Source organism: Mugil cephalus, chromosome 18 (genome assembly GCF_022458985.1).
Source record: "Mugil cephalus isolate CIBA_MC_2020 chromosome 18, CIBA_Mcephalus_1.1, whole genome shotgun sequence".
Lineage (NCBI taxonomy): Eukaryota > Metazoa > Chordata > Actinopteri > Mugiliformes > Mugilidae > Mugil > Mugil cephalus.
Genome location: NC_061787.1, coordinates 17179427 through 17192340, shown reverse-complemented (window position 1 = coordinate 17192340; position 12914 = coordinate 17179427).

The window sequence follows — 12914 nt, the reverse complement described above, 5'->3', positions numbered from 1 at the left end:
AATGTACATCTGAAAGGCACTTAACTGATGACGATTGCACAGGTATGTTGATTTACGTGGAATATACTGACCCATGCTGATTACTGTTTCACTCCACTGGTTGTTTTTCTCTGTGTTAGCCCTGCATTAGACTGGCGACCTGTCCAGGGTGTACCCTGCCTCTTGCCTGGGATAGGCTCCAGCAACCTCCGTGACCCTAGTGATGATAAGAGGTAATAGAAGATGAGATGAGATACTTGTGTCTATGTAAACACAATCATTTTCAAAGGACATCATCTGTGTGGACAAACATGACAATCAGGCATATTTGGACACTGATTCCAGAAAGAGTATGTTGAGTTATATTCTATCAGTAGTGATGTTTAACCAGCTGCAGTATAAGCAGCCATGTTAGCTGGCAGTAAACAAGAGAAGTTGTCCACCTACTCCTTAAGCACCACCAGTGAGGACATTTCTAGTGTTAGTGGCCTCCAGTTAATGATTTTCCAATTATTTTAGCCTTTGCCATTCATATTGTGACTACATCATAATCATCTAGTACTCCTAGTATGTACAATTTATTTATAGAGCCGTCCCAACAGCCCTCCCTTTCACATTGTCTAATGAGCCACCTAGGCGTTACATTTATGTCCTCATTAAGCTCTGACTTACTTTGGATTTTTACCTCCATGTGAACTCCTTCTCTTCTTTGTTTTCTTCTACTTATAGCCCCACTGAACAGTGTCCTGTTCTTATGACTGTGTGAGTTCTGGTTTTGAGAATATCAGAGATGTTATGTAAGTAAGTTAATTCACAATTTTTTAATCGTGAAGAGACACAGAATACGAATGAGCGAAATAAATGAACACATTGTCTTTTGTAGTTACAGTGTTCAGTTCTGTTGGTTTGTCATGAGGTACTTATCCAACAACCCAAAACCCACTAATGCATCCACTTCAGAGACCCTGGGATGAATGAGCTTTGGCTTTAAAAATCAATTACTGTAACTGTCTCAGAAGAGAGGAAGCTGTTGTGACCACATTACCCAAAACCATCTCAAACTGCTAAGAGACAAAGGATGGATGATCAATCTGTGTGTGTACATGTATCAGCAAAGTAAACTCTTGAATTACTGATTATTTGTAACAGGGGATGAAAGCAATTGACTTACGCAGGGAACTGATCAATAATCACTGCTGCAATCAAATCCAAAGCTATCTGAGGACCGACATAGATCTGTGCAGCAGCGAAAGTCAGTAAAACCCAACCCAGAGTTTCCAAAAGCATCGGGGCAGTGTATCATTTGTTCTTGACATTTTATCACACCTTGTTACAAGTGGATTTAAAAACACTCAACAGATTTATGATTTTTGTTTTTCTGAAACCTCAATCTTTGAGAATTGGAAATGACAGGGAGGCACTCTTGTATGATTGCAGTCCAGACCACAAAGAAATAGCTGTCATTACTCATAGTCAATGACTATGGAGAGGAAGCTATTGATCTCTCCCAGTAGTGAATCACTATAGTGGGAAGGACAAGATGAAATACAGGGACCTCCTTGCATGGGCACTATTTCATCAACTTGGAGAACATTACAGACATTAACATTAAAGAACATTAAAAACATGCATTAATTCCCCTTGATTTCAACTGAGCCTACATACTAAATTGTAACAAATAATGAGGTGCTTGTGCACAGCATGAAGATGGCATCCCACGGCATGACTCTAAAAATATTTCCCTAAAACATGAGTAATGTGAGTTCAAACACACAAATTAGCAAATACCCAAACATATGTAATGTTTGAAGTGCTGTACATGCTGCAGCTTTTCAATAAGCGGTCGTGAACCTTCACCTCTCTCATCCACAAGTTTGAAGAAAAATCATTCTTATAGTAAGTTACTATCCCAATAAACGGACATAAAGAATCAATGTGGCTTTGTCACATCAGTTTTTGTCACTACTATTTTAACCTAAGGATGTGACACTTACAGAAGTTCTCCTTCATTGGAGACCTAATAGAAAGTTTTATATGACTGTGTGACAACAACCATCACCATTGGGAAATCTAAGGCAGCCACCAGATGTTTGACTGGTTGGTCAACACTGAAGTCCTAGATGGGAAATTACAGAGCATGCTCTTCTTTCTGAGATGACTCAGGTCCAAAATCACTAAGCTGCTACAGATGCTCTACCAGTCTGTAGAGGCCAGCGTCATCTTCTTTGCTGTAGTGTACTGGGGAGGTGGGACTTCTGGTGCCAGACTTGGCAAACTGGTGAAGAACCTCCGCTCTGTGTCAGGAATGGAATTGGACAGTGAGTGTGGACAGTGGCCTAGAAGCTTAAGAACTGAAACCCATCATGAACAACCCCTCTCATCCTCTCTATGTTAAGCCGAGTCGCACTGGAATATGTTCAGCCACAGACTAATCCATTCATGAGCCTCAAATGATTTTGGAGACTCTTACTTGCCAAAAATCCTCAGACTTCAAAATGCCGCATCAACAAATTCCTCTAGCCTCAGCTGGCTGTGACACACTGCTCACTCACATCTGCCTCAATATATAATTCTGTTGCACATATACTGCTAACACACACTGTTTATGTACCATGGGTACTGTGCATGTTTAGTGCATAGAGATTGTATATGATTGTATTTTATTGTATAGGGATACAAGAGATGTTTGCACATATACATATTTGCTTATACTATATATTATTTCCATTCTTATTATTTTCTTTGCACATCACTAGTTTATATGTGGATTATTATATTTTCTAACTATCTTCTTAGTCTATTGCCGCTGTGTCACCTAGGATTCCTCCTTTGTAGGATCAGTAGAGGCACATCTTTTCTTGTCTTATGTCTTATTATATTACATGCTGTCCTTCCTGAATTTGAGAGAACATCTTGACAAATGTTTGCAGAATGATCATGAGTTTAAACCGTTTACAAACCGACACTCTGTGTGCCTTACTCTGCACAATGCAGGCATGTTTGCATAATGCTGATGCCAACTTAGTGTCATAAAAAGAGCACCGCTATATCTACGTGCTGTTATTGAGTAGATTCACCTTAGTCACTGGTATGCAAAGGAGGATAAAACCATGATTTTTTCATGGTGGATGTGTAGCATTAATAATTTATAGCTGCTTGAGGCCAGCATAAAATAGGATTCTGACTGAGCTTCACGCCAATATATATTTACATGTCAGCATTTACATTCATCTCTTTGGATTTTTGCTTTGGTGGGTAATGATTAAGGGGCTGCTGAGAATTTAAATCTGCATAGGTTTATTGCAGAACTATCAAGTCAGCTCTTTTATACGAGGCAAACATTGCTGTGTTGTGATGATGAATTCCGGGAGCTATTTTGTCAAAATGGACATCGTCTGTCTCTGCCGTAAGACAGAATAACGTACTGAAAATCCACACAAAACACAAAGCATCACACAGTTTAAGGTACAGTGGTGGAAAAAAGTTTTTCGGACACCCCGTGCATTTGGGAAAGATTGCATTAAGAATCACTCCTACGTGTTCAAGTACGTACACTACATACACTTTTTCAGCACGCGTTTGTCCCTGGTGAGGTAAACATCAGGTGACATCTCAACTTTCTTGGACATGCAGAAACATGTGGCTCCATCCAGAGATCGGGCCCTAGGCCCCAAAAAATGTCCACATTGGATTTGGTCCCAGATAACAGAGCTAAGACTAGCAGCATCCAGAGAGTTATTAATCATCATTATTTACTTGAATTACCACTGTCTGGCTCTCTTTTCTCCATCTTTTTTCGGGTGCTGTTGTCATACTTAACTACTTTAAGTCATGCACACAACAGGATTTAATGTGCAGAATTGTGTCAGGTTGTGTCCCCTTCGGAAGGCATCCTACTGTCATTGAAAACTGTTACTATGAAATATTTGTGGAAAACTATTTTTTTGCGTTTTAAAATGTGTGGCTGCATTAGACAGACACAAACAAATACAAATTATATATATATTTTTGTTTATTGTTTACAAGAAAAACTAACAAATCTAAATTCTTGACAGTTTCAATATGTCAGTTCTCAACATTGTTGGTATCAAAGTCATCAAATAACAGAGAATGTGTTCAAAACTTAACAAAAAATAAATCAACCATCCCATCATCAAATTAATATTTAGTACTCCTGCCATTAGCAGCAGTAGAGCTCTAATCGTGGCTGGCATGTTCCCCACAAGTCTTTCACACTGGTGAGGGGTAATGTTGCCCAATTCTTCTTGAATTACTTTCCTGAACTGGCCACTCTAAGACCTGGATACTGTGCTCCTGCAGCCAAGTTCTACTGACCCTGGATGTGTGGCATGGGGCATTATCTTGTTGAAACATCCAGTTTGGACCTCAACAGAGCAGTGCACATGCAGAAGGGAGCATGTGGGTTTGGAGAATGACACAATATTTGGCAGAGTTCAATGTGTCATCACAGAAAGTGAGATGACCAACGCCAGCAGAACTCATTCATCCCCAAACCATGATACTGCCTCCACCATTTTTGACAGTAGGTACTGTACCCGCTGGAGATAATGCTTCACCTGGTCTTCTGGGTACGCTCACATTAGCAGGAAGAAGATAAAGCAGGAAATCAGTCTCATCTGACCACAGAATCTTCTTCCAGTTCCTGACCGTCTAGTTCTTATGTGCTCTGGCCCAATGACTCCAGACTAACCTCTGCCTCTCATTGATCAGGGGCTTCTTGACAGCCTTGTAGGACATTAAACCATGATCTAAAAGTCCACCATGTACAGTGTGTGTGGAACACTGGACACTAGTTTGGGTTGACCACTGCTGTTGGAGCTCCTGTGGTTTCATTCTGTGGTTTTCCCTGCATATGTGAATCAGGAAGTGGTCATTTCTTGCTGAAGAAACCTTCGGACGCCCAGATCTTGGTTTGTCTTCCAAGCTGTTGGTTTGTCTGTATTTCTGCAGAGTGGATCCAACTGCTGAAGGACTGCATCTGCACTTCCTGGAGATCTCACGGCAGCTGTGCCCTTCATGGCCGAGAATCTGTATCATCAGGTGTGTTTCCTGCATTAGGGTCTTTATTTTGGACATTTTTGTCACTTAAGAGCTTTCAAATGTACTGGCTTCATGTAGGCACGAAGCACAACAACAGAAAAATTGTACCAGTACAACAGAAAAATGACCCAGTACTCAGAATTTCTTATGTATTTTTATGGAACCAATCAGTTTTAAATTTTTAATGGCTGTTTTAGGATTTTCCACCTCTGTATAAGCCTTAAGGGCCCCAACTAGTTGCCTGCGGTGCCTGTTGAAAAGCTCACTTTGACGCTCCACAGTGGGCAGAACCACTTTGTGCATGTCTAAAATGGTATATCCATGTAAACAGTTTAATCTCTAATCTGAATTATTTAAATATCTTCTCTAACCTATTTCCTCAACATTTGACAAACTCAGGATCTTCAAGTATATTATCATGCTGGAACTCCACCACATAAATTCTAGACAGTGACTTGATAAAAATGGATTTCTGGTAGATTAAAGGGTGAGAGCTAGTCATGTAACGGAGGAGATGAACAAGTTCACAACAGACTCAAGCAAGAGGAGCAAAGACGAAATTTGTCCGTGGAACATGCATTCCTGCACAGCTTCACACAACAAACATGGGAGGAGTGAATGAGAAGCCAGGGCAGATATACAGCAAGGTCTGATTGATGAATAGATGCCCGGTGTGAAGGCTGGTCCTAGATTAAAAGATGATTGGAGTACCAAGTCCAGACACATACACACTCCAACAAAGAGAGAAAACGTGAGCAAGAAACACAACACAAGGGGGACAATGAAAAAGACAATGAATGACGGAGAGAATCCACCAGGAGCGTGGATCGCTTATCATGCTCATGTTTAACCAAGACGAGGAAAAACAGACTTCCTAGCTGATGCCTGATGCAGGAGAACAAGGCCGCATGCTGTGCAGAAAAACTGCACAATGTCAACATTTTACAAGTGGATGTCTGCATGTCTCCCTGCCTCCTCCTGGCAGTTCAGTTTGAGTGTGCGCTCGCCATCAACTGCCTATCTTCCCCAGCATGCTCTCCTTCATCTCCATAATTACCTGTCCACCCACACTTTTTTCTCTCTCCCTTTTCTGCCTTATCTCTCTTTCTCCATTTCCTGCTCCTTCCTCCTCCTCCTGCGTGCAGCATCCTTTCCCCTAATCCTCTCCCTTGACGCTTCTTGTTTTTGACTGAGCAGCAGTCTCAATGGATTCTGCAAGAATCCCTTTAATCCAATTACGTCTCTTCATAATGCCTGCATCCTCTAAGGGCCAGCACCGAGATCTATCAGTGGAAAAATAACGCAAACGAAGCTGGGCAGCAGTGAAATCCATCACCGGAAACATCAATGGCTTGTGCGTGAGACAAAAATAATACTGTACGCTGCCGTTTGTCTTTGGGTGTTTTCGTAATGCAAAGCAGGCAAAATCAGAACCGGCTCTCGTTGTGATGTGCAAATGTGTTGATGCCCGGGGACTGCCTCCGTGCATTAATCACAACACGTTTGTGTTGTGCTGAGAGCAGACGGTGCGAGGCTGGTCTCTGCACAATTTGAAAACCTGAGGAATAATTTCATCAGGATTTTAGAGCGCAAAGCATCCGTCATAATTATGTCGAGCTTCAGTGTATGTCCCACAGGTGAGCGCTCTCTGGAGGCTGGAAGTTGTGCGCCCATGTTTCAGTTTTACAAGGGAAAGTTCTATAACTATCACCACAGAATAAAGAATGTGTGTTGTGTGAGATGTTGTGCATCCAGTTAAGCCCCACCCCTCAAAAAACGGAACATTGTTTACAAACCGTGAAGGGGTCAATTCCTGTCGAGACTCGGCGACTCTGCGCTGACTCACAGTGACGGTTTGTTCACTAACAACCATCACGGCTTAAATGATACAAGAAAGTTTATTAATAAAGAAAAAGGGTGAGAGGAGAATGTGGAGAAGGAAGATGCTTATTGGCTGAGGCTCCTTGCTCCCCTCCTGGCTTCATTAAAGAAAAAAGGATGAAGGGGAGGAAATGAAGGTGAGGAACTGAGCCAAACAGAGAGCTCCAAGATAACCTTGAACACTAAAGCACTACAGCCCAATTAATGATAAGCTCTTGATGTTTCCTGATTATTTGAATTTTAAATAGCCCACAGCTTAATCCACTATTTAAAACGTTGTGCCGTTTTTGCATTACTGAGACATGATTTAACTGGAGCATTGTTATTATCATGTATTCTGATTAATATGATAATAGGGCTATTGGAGGGTCACTGACAGCACACTGATACTGAGACATGTTGTGGAACACGCGCTGCTAATAAACACGTGTGACCCTCTGTGACTTTTTCACTCGTCAGAATTCACATGCTTGTTCCCATGTCCAGCAGAGCATACTGATGTGAGTGTACTGTACCCAGAACAAACAAGGAGATGTGATGCACGAAGCTTCGCCTGACCTCGAACAATCACTCCTGAGCCAACCATCTGCACCTGTGGCGAGCCTGTTGTTAGCCTGTGACAGTGTGAAGAGAATGGATTTCAAGCCTTTGCCTCTCCTGAATGATGCACCTGACTCCGGCAATACACTCCTGTGTGTGTGTGTGTGTGTGTGTTACATACAGAAGCCAGCTTTAGGAGCAAAAATAATTGAAACAAGGGGGAATTATTGAAGAATTACCGTATTTTTTTGCCAATAAAATGTTAGTAGGACAACATTTTGAGTTCTGTGATATTTTAGACTTCCAGATAAACAGGTTTATCATAAACAACAAGGGAAAATTACAAAGTTATTCAATGATCATGACATTTCAAGAAAAAGTATTAGTGTTGGTCAGTTACACATGATATTAGTAAATGCTCATAATGTTATCCTCATAATTAAAACACGACAAATAAAAATGAAACATGCAACAAATGAAAGCTTATTATGACTTTTTATCTCTTTAATTTTTATTTCATCAAAATAATTTGATACGTTTTTCTTATGAAAATGGTACCTTTACTTTTAGATTTATAAATACACCACAACTAGTATAGTTGTAGTCATTTATTGTGGTTTGTATATACTCTCACCAAAAGCTGTATTTACCAAAATGTTAGTAATGCGAAGTGGAAAATCCTCTGAAACAGCAGAAATGTGCCCTGACAAGAAGTGTAAAATTTGCAATGATAGTCACCAACAAAATAAAAAAATAAATAAAAGCGGGTGAGCAGCTACTTGCGGCAGGGATAGGTCTTATAGACTTTTGATTAAAATCCTCCTACACCAGACTAAATAAATTTACTGGGTCAGCTCCAATATACAGAACTACTCGGTTGTTCAGCATGCCTCAGACACCTCTTACACAAAAGCACACCGCGATACAACACACCGACACATAACACAACAGCTCTGCGAAAGGCACTTTTGTCGGCCCAAATTTACATACATATTACACTTTTCAGCGTAGCTACATAATAGACACAGCCTTACATAAAATAACCAGTGTCTCAGGGGTCCTTTCCTCCTATTAAAGCAGACTCCTGGAACATCTTTCAAAGTGTTCCGCAAGTCTCAGATCAATTGAAATGTTTTATTGCAAAGCCACAATGCACACATCGGCGTCAACAGAAAAAAAAAGCTGTTGACATTGAGTCAGGCATGAATGACATTGCTTCCTCAACGATCACCCATATCTAATCAATGACTTTTTTTTTTTCATAGTCATAAACGTTTCTTTGTCTTCTCAGGTCTGCACAATAGGCAGTGTTCATAAATGCATAAGCTACAAATAAGCTGATGAAGCTTTATTGAGGCTGGTCTTCACAAAGCGGTAGCAAGCTCTGTAGAGTCTGCCTCGCATTAGCTTTTCATTTTCAGTATCTATTTCATCTGATATTTTTATAGAAATACATGCCTCATTTGTGACTATCACCTTCGGCTGTTCTGTCAGGCCTGGTGACAGATCATCTCTGTGACCGGCCCAAGTAAACATTATCGGGTGCAATCCTAGAAGTCCATAAATAACAGCAATTCATTTACAGCAGAAAACAACGCACCACTGTGTCTACATGCTGCATCAAAGCAATTCATTTAAGATGTACGAAAGGCAATCAACCCAGCTCTAAAGACATTTTTAACAAACTGGATTAACAAATGCGCATTGTGACACACAGTTGAGAAACGGCACAAATTTTAATAGTCTCCCCAATGTGTATGACTCATTGTAGGGGAAGTATGGCTAAAGCAGCAGCCATCTAAATACAGTATAAATGGGTATTTTAGAGCAGGGCAACCTAGCAGTGTAACCTAAGAATGACAATTAAATAATACTGTGTTTTTTTCCTTTCATACAGGAAGTCGTAAATATTTGTACACATGCACACATGATGCTACAGGGCACAGGCCTGTGGGCCAAAAGCGGCCACAGTAGGGTGGGTCAAAAGGGTCAAAATAAGACAATTACATAGAAGACTGCAGTTTTACAATACGTGACAATGACAATGACAATGGCTGTTTTATTAAGAGACGTGGACTGAACACAACACTGAGAGCAGCAGACAAATAGCACTTATTTTCCTTTCTTTCTTTCTTTTGAAATAAAGTTTAATATGAACAGTGTCCTAATTTACTTGCTTTTCTTTGCACTAAAACAAATGTATAAAAATCTGGAGTTGTCATTACTTATGGGTTATTTATCTTACTGGTCTGGCTTGCTTGAGATCACATTGGGCTGTGTGTGGCCTCTGAACTAAAATGAGTTTGACACCGATGCTATAGGGACTGAAAAACAAAGGCAGCTGCAGTTCTTTGAATGGCCACTAGAGGCTGACACCTAAAGAGACTCAATCTCATAAATTTATGTATAAAAATGTTGAAGAGATTTCTGAAGGCAGAAAGATCAGCTAGTGGGGGTTAATATCTGTCAATAAATCTTGTCGTTGACCAGGCCTCCAAATTCACTACATCCCAAACTGATCAAGTATCTGTAGGATGATCCACAGAGGCCAACCTATAGGACCCAGAGGCCCCCACTAACAACGTTCTGATACCAGACACCACAGGACACCCTCAGAAGACTCATGTCCATTCTCTAATGAGTCACAACTGTTTTGGAGACACAGGGGAGACCTACACAATATTAGGAATGTAGTCATAATGTTAGACCTGATCGGTACATGTGGCCCTGTCTCTTATCAAGTCGTCTGTTTGGTGACCTGTGAGTCGTCCTGCTGACCCTGCCTGATTTCCAGTTTCCATGTTCATTGGCTTTCACTTTCCTTTTGGAATACCCTGTTTTTTTTTTTTGTTGTTCATGTTTTGGAGTTTGTGGGCACAAGGGAGACCTACACAATATAAGGTCATGTTTTGGTAGAAATGTGCCCTGACGAGAAGTGTAAAATTCAGACACTGAGTGGCCACTTCCTCTCACATCTTATATCAACATTGTCTCATTGTTTAATGTGACATCTGCCTGAAGGGGCATGAAGTGTAAATGGGGTTAGACTCGATGGCAGACATGTGGAAAAGAGAAGCTGTCTTTATCTCCGCCTGTGTGAAATTAAGAACTATTGTTTTAATAATTGCTAAGAACTTCAAATAGAATATCCGCCTGCGCTCTTTCCTTTTCACTGGAAGAAATAACTGCTTCCGCGAAACACTTCTTAATACACTTCTTAAGAAGTGGTTTATACCCGACTCTAGACGGGGAAAGGGTTTAAAAGATTTATACACAAAAGCACAAAGTTTCAGAAAGAGGTAGCAGCATTGTTGCCTTGTCACAACTCTGCCCACGTAAAAGAGAAATTATATTCATGTTCTGCATGATTGTGGAGATTTATATTATGCTTTTTACACCCTTTCAAGCCAACACTAAATTATATATATATAATATTCCAGGCACTGAAAACGTTTAAATGCTCTTGCTCAAACAGCAACATTTAAATTAGTATTGGAAGGAGTTTCATTATTTTAAATTTGACACAATATGCTTCAATGTCACATATTTTCTTTAATTCTGACAGTATTTCTGAATTCCTTTTGGTTTGTCTTGAATCATTTGTTGCTACAGCTTTCAAAGTCATTCTCTGCTGGTGGATAATGATTGAATGATGCAAGCTGTGCTGAGAAAATGTGAGGAGCTGCTCTGGGAGAATTAATGGCTGAGGAAAAAAGGCTGGCTGGATGGAAGCCTTCATGTTTTAAAAGTTTCCTCGTCTTGTTCTTTTTCTTTAGCTTTCATTTTCTCACAGTTTACACATTGCCTGCACTCACAACTTTGTTACTTGGTGGGTTTTTTTACCCCCTGGTATTCATCCACCATTAAGTTCTTTTTTCATTATTTTAGCACAGATCAGCTTCCACTCAGCGAGAGAGGAAGAGCTGTCAGCCCATGTTGAGTTCTGCATATTTTCCGGTTTCATATTCAGAATCCAAACAGGGGCGTGTGCAGCAGAAGGTCTAAATAAAAACTGTGAAGAAGACACACCGACTATGTTTACATGGACAGTATAGGACAAGGAAACCTCAGTCAGAATACACCTTTTATGATATACACAAAATGTTTTGGGTGTAGTAAGGAGGTACGACCCTAAATGCACGAGACGCATTTATGAGGCGAGGGAGTGATCCACTAAATCAAGAGCAAGGATTCACGAGGAGCTCAACACAGACATCAGGAAACACAAGTGTACATGAGCAGGTAAGTCCAGGGAAGGAGCACACAAGGAAAAAAAACAATCTTATAATCAATGGAAGGAAACACAGGCAGGAAGCAAGGCAAGACACAAAACACCAAAGAAGAAACTTTCACACAAAGAAAATGTATTTTAAGAGGAGATAACCTAGGTTAAAACTGTACTGCCCACATCATTGCCAGCTCTGTCCATCTTTTCAAACATTTTCAAGAACGTGTAAACCTCTGATGTTTACCCCATGACAGACACACTCACTCCAAATAGAGAAAAAGTGATTGAAAATGATTAAAAACTCCTTCTGATTGGACCAGACAGATCCAGCTGGGTCTGGTTGAATTAGACATTAGTCTTTGCTCTTTGGACTAAATTCAGATTAGCAGAATATAAGATTCCATGCAAATAAAGCCAGTGACAATAAGGTCCAAATGTTCTGTAAAGTCAGTCGGGTCAAACTGAACACCATTTTTTTATTTCACCAGTAAGATCCCCTTGAGGTTAAGAACCTCTCTTTCAATGGAGTCGTTGTGTTAGAAGGACATTACATATCATTGAATCCTTGAGTCCTGACCAAAATAGGCAGCAACAAATACAACACTACAGTTAAAACACAGACCAAACGAAAAAAAGACACATTTGAAAGCAGATTATAAAAAAAAAAAAGCTTTTAGGTCTAAAAACAATCAATGAAATGAATTAAGTCAGTTTCCACTCATTCTGCAACACAATCCATGCAAAGAGTGCAGAGTGATCAAAAGCCAAACGCAGACAAAGTCAACAAGCTAATGCCCAAAGAAGACAAAACAACAACAAACAGCTAAGGCACCACACACAAAGAGGACATGACCGAGAATGTAGCCACTCGTTTACTACATTGATTTTATACTCTAGGGACTAATGAGGGGAGAGGATGCAGGTGTGTGGGTGATCAGCCACTGGTGTGAAGATGGTGAGATGATTAAAGAGTTGGTGTAGGAAAAAACAAGCAACCAGAACAGAAAGAATAACTTAAAGACCAACTGTGACAATATTTGACAGCCACCTTAATGAGTGTACTTATGCTTCTAAATGGCAAAAGCCGTGATTAGCGATTAACCTGTCGGTCTGTCTGCGGAGTACGTCGAAAGACGGCAATTATAATCTCCCAAAGCCCCGTTTAGTCGAGGCGCTCGTTTCATTAAACCATCAAATTGACAGAAATTCCGTTTATAATCACAGT